Here is an 11,178-nt window from a genome sequence, read left to right on the forward strand (position 1 = left end):
CTGACTGATTGACTGTTGAAAGTATATTTAAAAAACTGAAGATGACTCTCTATATAAAATGTAATTTTGTCAACAATGGCAAGTGCCTACTAAGGGCTTTGAAAGAGTATGCAACAATGCATCATTGTTCATAAAACCTGATCATTTCAGCCAACTGCAGCTGTTACACTTCAGTGTTCCAGCGTGCTGCTGGGGGTCCAGCATTCTGTCTTCTGAATTCTGTACAAACGCACATGACAGCAGTGCTGACCTAATTTTTTCCACTGTGCTCAAGCATTTGGTTGACCATGCAGTTCCTCTTGAAGGCTCAGCTGCTGTATGTTTTAGCAAGAGTACAAGGCCAGGAAGTGGTGAGCCACAGATATGCATAGCATGAAGGCTGCTGTTTTCAAGACTCCCAATCACCAATCTTATTACTTCACCCAGAGATACGCACACAATGCCTGACGTACACGGCCATGCGTACCTTTTGCTATGGGCCATGTGACATGGTATGAAGCCCAGGAATGCACTGAAGCTATTTCCAGCAGGAATGATGGACTCTGTCGACAGTTGCAGCCACCGTGCTTTGAAGTTGCTTGTCTCTGCTGTTTGGTCCTGTTAATCTAAAATTAAAACAAGCTGGACAGAAATGCTGTGCTTTTATTATTATTATTATTTTTATTATTATTAATTCCAAACAATAATGCTGTTCCATGGTATTGCAAATTATGACATTAGGTTTAGAAGCTCAGTTGCTCCAGATTAATAATTGTGACCTTTGGAGCGTGATTAACCGCAGACTTATGACAGCCGAGTTCTTAAATAGGAGAAAAGAGGTCACTGGATTCTAGCTATTGCTTATGGGCACATCTTTAAATCTTTTAGCATAACCCACATTATATTTAGCCCCTCCTTCTAAAGCGAAATCTGCTCTCTGAATGACAGGAAAAGGCATAGCCATCACTTCTGCCATGCAACTGTGGAATCTGCAAGGTGTTGAATCCGGTACTGCCTGCAAATTTGCTATGTTGTTTTTTGGGGTGCCATATATTTCACATTTCTACAGTTTGTCAGCTGGTTGTCTGATTTTTTGTATTGCTTTATTTATACACATAGGAAATCCTTTTTGTACAAAGATTTTTATTTTATTTAAAGAGGAGGGGGTTCAAGTAAAGTCTTCACATTTTACATTTCCCTTATTTTCAGTATTGTACACTGTAACTTATCACAAATAATGTAAATGTAAAACAGTCACACAGATATATAAATAAATTAGGTGGAAAAGGTTATTCTAAAGCCATTCTATTTTTATTGACATTAAGAGATCTACAAAAAGTCTACAAAAGGTCTGTTTTCTTGAATAGCTTCCCCCTAACACTATTAACAGGATTTTCTCTAGAGTGGCGTGTCTAATTTGGGCACTTACCACAGATGGTTTGCACTGAAACATATTTATATGAAGCTTAGAAACCATGAGCTGCACAAATGTCAAGACATCTGGTCATGTGACCTTAAGTCACTGTCAAATGTTGATGAGATGATGTTCAAGATTAGGGTACTAGATCTGGACCCACTTTCCTCAGCCTCTGCTTTCAGAGTTCTACAATTAATGTGCAAAAATATTAGAGCAAATGTGTGGCTCTACAACTCCCTATCAATCATACTATAACCAAGTATTTTTACTTAGGCCAAATTAAACAGGTACATCTATTGGCATCAGTGTCTTCTTCTTGTTGCATTATGCTATATGTAAGTTTCTAAGTTTTGTTTTCCATAGTTCTTGTAACAGTAAATGGCCATCCAAAATTTTTTAAAAGGCTCAACTGGGCCATGTGATTTGAAATATTTTGAACAAACAAATGTTAAAATTACACTACCCTTTATTATCTTGCAGTGTGTATTTTAATTTTTGTTGCTTCCTTTTTCAGTTAACTATTGTTAGCTCTTTATACAGTACCATGGTCAGTGTCACAAACATACTTTGAATTCATTTGCAAGATTTGTTAATGATTTTGGTTGCTGTTGGTTCAGATGCACTTGAGCGTGTGGAAAGACCGGGTCATCCAGGCAAATGTAATGTGCAGTGTAAAAGATAAGATAAAAGTTCAAAGTGCAGCCATGATACAGTGCAAACGGTTTGTTTGCGATCATACCGTGGTCTGTTAATGGTTTGCTAGACCGTATCCATCCGATAGCAGCAGAGGTCCTAGAATCTGATCCAATGAAAGCTCCTCCCTCATTCTGATTATGAAGGTAGGTGCAGTGCACACAGGTCAAAAGAACTATTTTGCAGTCATTTTTTCAACAGTTTAACAGAACAGCAAAAGAGGCAAAAGTGTCCTTAGACCTGTTCTTAGATTATATCAGCTGTTGCATTATGTGAAAATGATTAGTCAGTGGAGACTTAATGTGTGGGAAACAAACTGCAGAAGATGGATGGTGTTCCATTAGTCTACAGGCAACATGCAATAAAAAATAGAAATATTTTGCCTAAGATAATGTAAAAATCTGCAAAGCACACCAAGCAGTACTGATCAGCAAATGAAGTCAGACTGCTGTTAACTTCACAAGGAACACAGTAACCACAGCTGATGAAGCCACAGCAGAGCTGTAGCTGCTGAACTGTAGGTCTCTTGCAACCTGCACAGGACCCAGAATACCAGGGGCCTGGTAAAATTGCTACCTCTAAGGAGGCAGAGCATAAGCAGGCATACCCTCACGATGGCACTGCCAGGAAAGAAAGGGTTAAACATGAAGATGCCCAATGTGCTTTTCATTGTTCTCTCCTGGATTTATTCTCTGCTTGCCAAGGTAGGCTATTTGTTGTAGAACTCTATATACTTGAATCTGACTTGTGTTCAGGCTATTGATAAGTTTAGTAATAGCTGGCGGTTTCTGTGTCTGAATAGCTAATGAGTTGTTCATTAGTTGTCTCAAATATGTAGAATGGAGCAGTTTCAGAATACTTTTAGAGTGGGAATAGTGGGTAGGGCTTACTCTGAAATGTGTTGACAGTGATGCTGTCATGCCAATATGGACCAAAATCTCTGAGGAATGCTTCCAGTACTTTGTTAAATCTATGCCACATAGAATTAAGGCAGATCTGAAGGCAAAAGGGAGTCCAAACCTGTACTAGCAAGGCATACCTAAGAAAGGGGATTCTAACTACTTATTACTGAAAAGCTGTTACTCGCATATTGCTTTATCAGCCAAGCTGACATGAGTCCTGATTCTTCTTGCTCTGCTAGCAGTTTTTAAGACAAGAATCTCTTGTGCATTGTCACAAGATTTAGGATTAAGTCATATTAGGTGACATTGAGGTGATCCAAATCTACTCCATACACTCTCCACTGCCATCCCACAAGGCTCAAAGCTTGGCCCTTTCCTGTTCTCCATCTACAATGGCTTTCTTTTCGCTGTGCAAGTAACATGACGATTATTGCAGATAATGAAGAGATTTCTTAGGTCATGAGTTAAAATATGTAATGACACATGTAATGTGTCACGGCAGCCAATTTAGTGCCTCTGCAACCAAAGATTATCTTCTGGCTATGTCAGAAATTTTGCTCAAAAATCTCACAGTGTGACCACCGCTTCAACACAGACCTAAAATCAACCAATAGGGAGCAACTGGAAATTACGAACAAACCAAGATGCCAACTACAAATAAACAACAGTACATCGAAATGAAAATGAAGTATATGGGACACAAAAGAAGAATGTTTTGTGGAACTGTGGCAACAGAGAAAACAGCTTTTTTGTGTCCTTTTGCCAAAAAATAAGACGGATATGGATAACAAATGCAGAATATTGTCATTTTCTAGCACTGTAGGAATATTGGCATAACTTGATCATATAGTCTGACTTTCAGCACAGGTGAGATCACACAGAATGTCATGGAATTTGGTCAAGACTTCAGCTGCAGTATCTCATAGGGTGTGACACGTAACAAACATGACCACTGTATTCACACAGAGTAAAGCCACCTTAAGTTAGGCATTTATCATACCACTACTAAGCTGATAATACTCGACTGAAGATTCTCCTTTCCATACTCTGCTCGTGTCTCAGCATGCCTGCCAGACATCTTTTTGTGGATGGCAGCTTATTACTGGACTGAGCTACTATACATCACTGGAAATACCTTCACAAGAACTCTTGGATGGCAAGAACTTACAAGGCATGCAACCTTGGGATTTAATTTAATTCTCTCCTCATATTGCTAGCTTGACTCAGTTCCTCCTCTATAACAAAGAATTCTCCACTGCTAGATCAGCCAAGCTGTCATTGGTCCTGAGTCTTCATGATCAGAAGCTGTGACAAGATAGAAATATGTAGACACTCGCAGGTAAAATTAGGAGGATAAACTTCACTGAACCATAAAATTTAAACATGCAAGGGTCAACACCTGAGTAGGGCAAACAGTTCAATCAGGGAGTTTCTCAAGCATAAACCAGAGAAGGCAAAGTTCAGTAACAAGCAGCCTACAGATAATCGACAAAGCAGAGGGCAAATCCAGGACACAATACACAAAAACAATACACAAAACAGGCAGAAACAGAGACCCATTATGAAAGTATGAACACATATAGTGGCAAAACCTTACAAAGAGGAAGTGAACAGAAAAGTAATGTAAACAGGTGGGAATAATGAGGAACAGGTGGACACAGTCAGCACTTGGAAGATGTGCATTACCTATAAGCCCCTGGACTGGTGGAGTTAGGTTGATGGCTTTCAGCATGACTGACTGGGGTATCCTGGGTAGTGTATCTTAAATACGCAGGGTTGGGAGGTAGAGTGACAGCAGCCTTTGACACTGCAAGATTTCCCTATGCATTCTCACAAGATTTAGGATTAAGTCATATTATGCGACATCAAGGTGATCCAAATCTGCACCACTCAGAAGCCACTCAGGTGCTTGTTCAATGCTTTATCAGCTTTGGATTGGACTGCTGCAACCACTATTCCTCAAGACACAAAGAAGACTTGCATCAAATCTCTGCTCTGTCCTGGCTCCCAGGTGGCAGAATTAACTTCCCCTGGCTGTCCATACAGCTGAGACACTAGTCGACAAATGAGGGCTGAACAGTCACCTCTTCACTGAGTCACTGAGCACATAACTATGCACTCATAAAATCCTTTATTGTATTCTTTCCCACTTTAGTCAGGACTTCACCCTGATAGTATTCTTGACACTAACCTATTTTTGGCTAACATGAGACTACATTTTTCATAGAGACTACAAAGCTTTTCTGTCTATCATCCTGAACAAGGGTATCTTCCAAGTGATGAAAATTAAAATAGAAATGGAAATAGCTGATGAGGTTTCTTACTAAGATTAAGACTTTGTATTTCTAGTTAAGGATTTTTGGTTTGAGATTATTTCATTTATGGCAAGATTATTAAACATGAGCTAATTAAAGATAAAAGCTCACTGAAAGCACCAAATCAGCTTTAACTGTGCATGTGGGCAAAGACATATTATTTGAATACTGGTGGTTTGCTGCTGATACTTCATTTAAGGTGATATGCAAAGTACAAATTTCCTGCATGTTTACACCTGACCAGAAAATCCAGAAATATTTTCCTACATATAATGATATTGCAGTTTTTTATGAAGTAAACTGAACCCTTTTGGGTATTGCAGTCTGGTATGGTACAACCCAGGACTGCTCAGGAACTCTCAGGACACTGAGCCACCTGCCATGGGTTGCCTTTACATGTAAAGCTTTGCAGAGCTGAACATGTAAATATAAATAATGGTGTAAATATACCCTGATGCTCCAGATGTAGCTCTGTCTGAGCGACGCATTACTGGCCGTCATTCTGAACGAGGCCCAGATGTCCCTCAACTGTTGACTAAATAAAGCCAGGGCAGTTACGCAAGACCCAAACTGCACTGCTATAAATCAGTCTTCACCGCTTGGTTCTGTGGAACGAGCACTCCATCAGAAGAGGACTCACCACAAGGCTCAAAAACAGCTTCATCCCTCAAGCAAGATGCACAGCACATGCACAGCCAAGCCCCCCACCCACAACTCCCACCCCAAAAAAGCGATCAGGCACATTTAAATACTGCTAAGATTAATATTTCATAATCTATACATTCATTATAATCTTAACTTGGCTGCTACTCTTAGTGACTGCTCCCGGATTCTATTGTACTGTATTTTCGAAGTGGGTTTTTTAGGTACTTATGAAATTATACTAGTTTCCCTGTAATTTATGATATTACAGCCCTACAGAATTGTATTTCTTTTTTAAACAACATTTTTCCATCCTTTTTAATGTAATTCACATAAAACACTTTGCGGATGGATCCTTGCTATGCTTATCAAAGGTTTACAGGAGGCTGTCTGAAAGCTTTCGCACAGACCAATAGACCAAGTGTTTCTATAACTATATCATTTAAGTAAAAGTCAAATTCATTAATAAAGTGTTTTTTACAACATACATTGTAAAAGCAGTCATTGTCATTTAATATATAGTTATTGTTTCCCCATACCCCTTGCGGACTTTGAATGTCCTTGGCCCACTACAACAGTTGGAGCCAGCTTCTAGAAAAGAGAATTTGACCTGCCTGTCCCAGCACTCTGGAGGAGGAAGTAGTTCATTTTGCTTAGGCTGTAGTGAGCATTAGGCACCTCCTAACTTGAACTTAGACACTGATGAAAACACCAAGAAAGCACTCAGCATTGCATGAGCACCCAGGGGGAAGGAGTTCTAGGGACTTTCTCCCTGCCAGCTCTTTTCTCAAAGAGATACACTTGGTGGGTGGGTGCTTGCTGGGGACGGATTCCTAGCACAGGCATTCAGTCTAGTAGTCCTCGCTGATGCACATCTGTTCTTGTGCTCACAGTATCTCATGTGATGATCTGAAGATACATTTTCTCAGTAATATGGTTTCTCACTACACTAATCTAGACTGACCTACAAACTGCACTTGAGCCTGTTGTGAACACGGGCCTCTCTTACTATGCCAGAGGACTATTGGTTACACACTAACGTAATGCTAATAACTCATCTTATTACTTAGAAGCTGAATTATTGATTATCATTCATAATGTCAGTGACATATGGCACCTGACGATTCAATGGGTTATATTCCACAGATGTAAAAGCAAGCCCTGAACGCTTTTATTTTATTTATTTATTTATTTTGGTTATGCACTGATTACATTAATCATACTATTGTTATTGTGCGTTTAGTGTGTGTGCTCAGTGTGTGTGCCAGTTAAAGAGGGAAATTAACCCATATGACAGGATGGAGTTCCTGTTTGCAGTGGCTGGTCTGATCTCGGAAATCACTCTGGGCTTCAGGTAATAAAAAGGAAGCAGTTGCAGAAGAAGTGTGATGATTTAGTGCAGCGGATCCTGGAAAAATGTCAAAGGTAAGTAGGTCAATCAGACGTATAAAGCTGATAGGCCTTTTCTTCCATGGCACCTTTCCTCTCTTACAAGACCAGCACTGTGGCCAGTGCCAGCATGCAGACTGCCCCTCCTGCCTCCCTGCTCTCCCTTTCCCCCCCCCATTTGTTATATGTTGTTTACCATGTTAAAGGTTTTGTCTCTTTCTGTGTCTAGGCAATTACCTTAGACATCTTCTTTTTAGATCTACTGTTTTTATAACTTGGTCTGGTAAATTATCTGCACTAGTAGTAATTACTCAAGCCTACAGCCACTTAGAGACCGTGAATACACAATCACCACCTCCATCCGCTCTCCTGCTAGACTTATTTAGTGGTTTTATGTGCAGACTCTGAATACAACTATTAATTGCTTATTGCTAAGGGAGGTTCCTCTTCTGTGCATTGGTTCCTCTCAAGGTTTCTTCTTCTTGCCACAGGTTCTTTATCTTTCCCACTGTTGGCTCATTTATTAAGGCACTGGACCACTGGGTCACTCTCCACTTACAATTTCTGTGAGGTTACTTCTGTAAAACTGCTTTATGACAACACTTGTTATAAATAGAGCTATATACATAAATTGAAAATGAATTTGAATTTACTAACGTGCACTGAGCTGTGTATTTAGCAGGGTACAGCAAAAAGCTCATATTTATTCGTAATTTGAAGTTTTATCACAGGCCGAAGGCTACCCTCCTCTCTCCTTTATGAAAAGTTAAAGCAACGTAAAAGATACAAATTTGGAGTTATTGAGATGAAGACTCAAAGTAGTTTGCTTCCTTATACATAGACTATTTTTACCTATAGTAAGAATCCTCAAATGAACAATTCCTTAATTGGTTACTGCTGATTACTAAGACCAGCACAGTGATTTTTACTCTTTGAGAAACTACATTAGTGATGGATATAAGTTTATCCGAAGTTCTTAAAACAAATAACTTACATCAGCTTTAAGTGCTTGGAAAACAAACTGACACTGGAAGAAGGCTTTGTCTTAAAAAAAAAAAAACACAAACACTGTATGTATCAGGTCATGTATTCTTGTTCTGTCAAACATTATCTTCAAAGACATCAGTCCATCTACACCCTTTTTGCCTCAGACCCACATGGAAACAGAGCAGATCCTCTGGGTGGCAGGGCCATATGTAGAAGGTTTCCACTGGAGCCCTCATTCATCTCCAACCTCCCATATGCTGCTTATGAGCAGTGCAATAAACACAAAGCAACAAATCTTTTCCCATGACAGGACGTCAAATCTATGTTTAGCAGTTCACAGATGGAGATTTTAGACAAGCCTGTTTTTTTTTTTTTCCAGGGCCTAGCTTCTGGGAGTGCTGAGGGATTCACTGTACCGCTAATCCCTGTTCATTCATCAGCAAGGCCAGAATAAACCCTTCCTCTCTCAGTGAGCCATAATCTCTGTGGCTCCAAGTGGCTTCAAGTGGTGCATTCTGCTGGGCAGGGAGACTGTTCTCTCATAAGGACTCCAGAGCACAGGACAGCACAAAATCTTCATGTAATTCTAACAGAATGATAAGGCACATTTAGGTATTATATATTATTATTATTATTATATTACATTTTATATATATATACATTGATTGAAAAAATTATTGCATCTAAATAACTGCCTGTCTTCCAAATTTCATGAATTAAAAGGTCTTATCTGACATGATAATATATTGCCCCCAATATTATCCTCAATATACTTTTTTCACTTTTCACTTTTTTCAGTCATACATTATACAAAAAATGAAATTTATTGGAAGTCAAGTGGAGCAAAGGTATAAGCAAATCTTGCCTCAGAAGACCCTGGTACGAACCAAACAAGTCCAAGGTCTTGGATATTACTTGATGTGTACAACGAACAAAGAGCATTGGATACATTTTAATCAACAATTGAGTGAATATCATTATAGATATGCATTTTAGGAACTATAGATCAAAAGAGTATTTTGTGGGCTGCAAATAGCAAATTTTGTGTAAAAATACTCCAAGGAACCTCTTCAGGGAAGTGAATTCCTTGTAATAAACATGTTCTGAAAATCCCTACTGTATCTATTTCAAACTTTAAAATTGTATACATGCAAATGCTTATGTATTATGTGCTTAATGGGATTATGGAATCCTTCACTACGTCAAAGTGAAATGCGGATGAGAAAACCACACAGGATAAACATCTATTCATCACTGTGGCAGTGGCAGTCTTGGAACAGCATCCCATACCCTCATCACATTAGCATATAAGTACATTATCTTGATTATAAATGATATATTGTACATGATAAATACATTCTCTGGGGCAAAATGAAAGGTGTCTGAAACTGCGAGCCTCACTCCCTCATTTGCATAGCTTGCAGAAACAAAATCTAATTACCAAAGGACCTGACCCTCTATCTGCAAGTGATATTCTACATGCATGATTTCATATTGTCATGGAATGATTTAAACGTCACCCAGTGTTCTTGCCCTGCGGGCTCCCTTTGAACAAGTGTTTTAACATCTGGCTTGCAAATTGCCCCATTTTTCAGTGAGAAACAATAGTGGCCAAATCCATAATTTTTTTCTGAACCCAGAGCAATTAGCTAAATGAGTTGAGCCATAATTCTCCAACGAATCCATAAAAGCTATTAGAGGGTATAATTCATAGTGTCCATGGGTAATGACACCTTAGTGTGGAGAGAGCATGTGGTAGATCACTGCTGCCTAGCATGATGAGAAATTACTTCATATATTCTATTTCAAATGTAATTAGTGTAGAATATTCATTACGTACGCATCAATGCACTCGGAAACAGATGATAACGAAGCTTTTGGTATGTTAATTCCCATTTTGCCATCCCAGGAATAGATTTGAGGGGCATGTCCACAGCTTTTTAAAATGGCTGTCCAATGATTACAGTGTGCATAACAGTCTTCCTATTCTAGAACTGTGTATTAGTGTGTTAACAATCATGAGAGCATGCGTAGAGGTCTAATTTCTTGCCAAATTAATGGCTTCTAGGGTTTTGCTGCTGTTTGGGCTCAATTTCCCCTCAACATCTTATGCTGGCAGCATGCAACCATTTCTGTACATATATTTCCTTGCCTTATCTTTTTTTGTTCTCAGTAACAGGAATTACCTACCCTATAAACTTTTTTTTTATTCAAGACATACCCACATAATGGAAAGTCAGCTGAATGTGTTAACCATGATGCCAGTCACGAAGGCAGAACGTGATTCAGGTCATGCTTAACTGATGTAGATGAGCTATCTCTAAGTGAATGATTATCTCCCAGACACATCCAGTCAGTGCTTGACTTACATGTTTTTCATGGGTTAAATGTCCAAATCAACCAAAATAAACCAAAATAAAACTTGTGCAGGTACCTCAGTGTGAGTCAAAATGCCAAAGTGCTGCTGAGTCTCAACTCTGTGGTGTCAACTATGTATCTACAGCTATGATTAGCTTTTGTCATTTTTGTTGATGCTTTGCTTTCATTAATAGAATGAAATAGAATAGAATGATCACCATGAAAATGTCTCTACGCACTGTAGATGATACAGGCACACCCACAAGTCAATGGAAAGTGATCTGAATGTGCTAACCATCATGCCCCCAGTCATAAAGGTCAAGCATCGCTACAGCACAATCACATTACAAACCACAGGGCACAGTAGTTGCTTTACATATGCTGCATTAACAGTCAAATAAGCCCACTTTCTGAGTCCAGTCTGACTGCAATGACATGGTGAAACCATAATCTGTCCATCTCTGCAGGTTCAGATTGCATTGCTGTGAAGGAACAC

This window comes from Electrophorus electricus, chromosome 8, assembly GCF_041902795.1.
Source record: "Electrophorus electricus isolate QZ-2024a chromosome 8, ASM4190279v1, whole genome shotgun sequence".
Classification (NCBI taxonomy): domain Eukaryota; kingdom Metazoa; phylum Chordata; class Actinopteri; order Gymnotiformes; family Gymnotidae; genus Electrophorus; species Electrophorus electricus.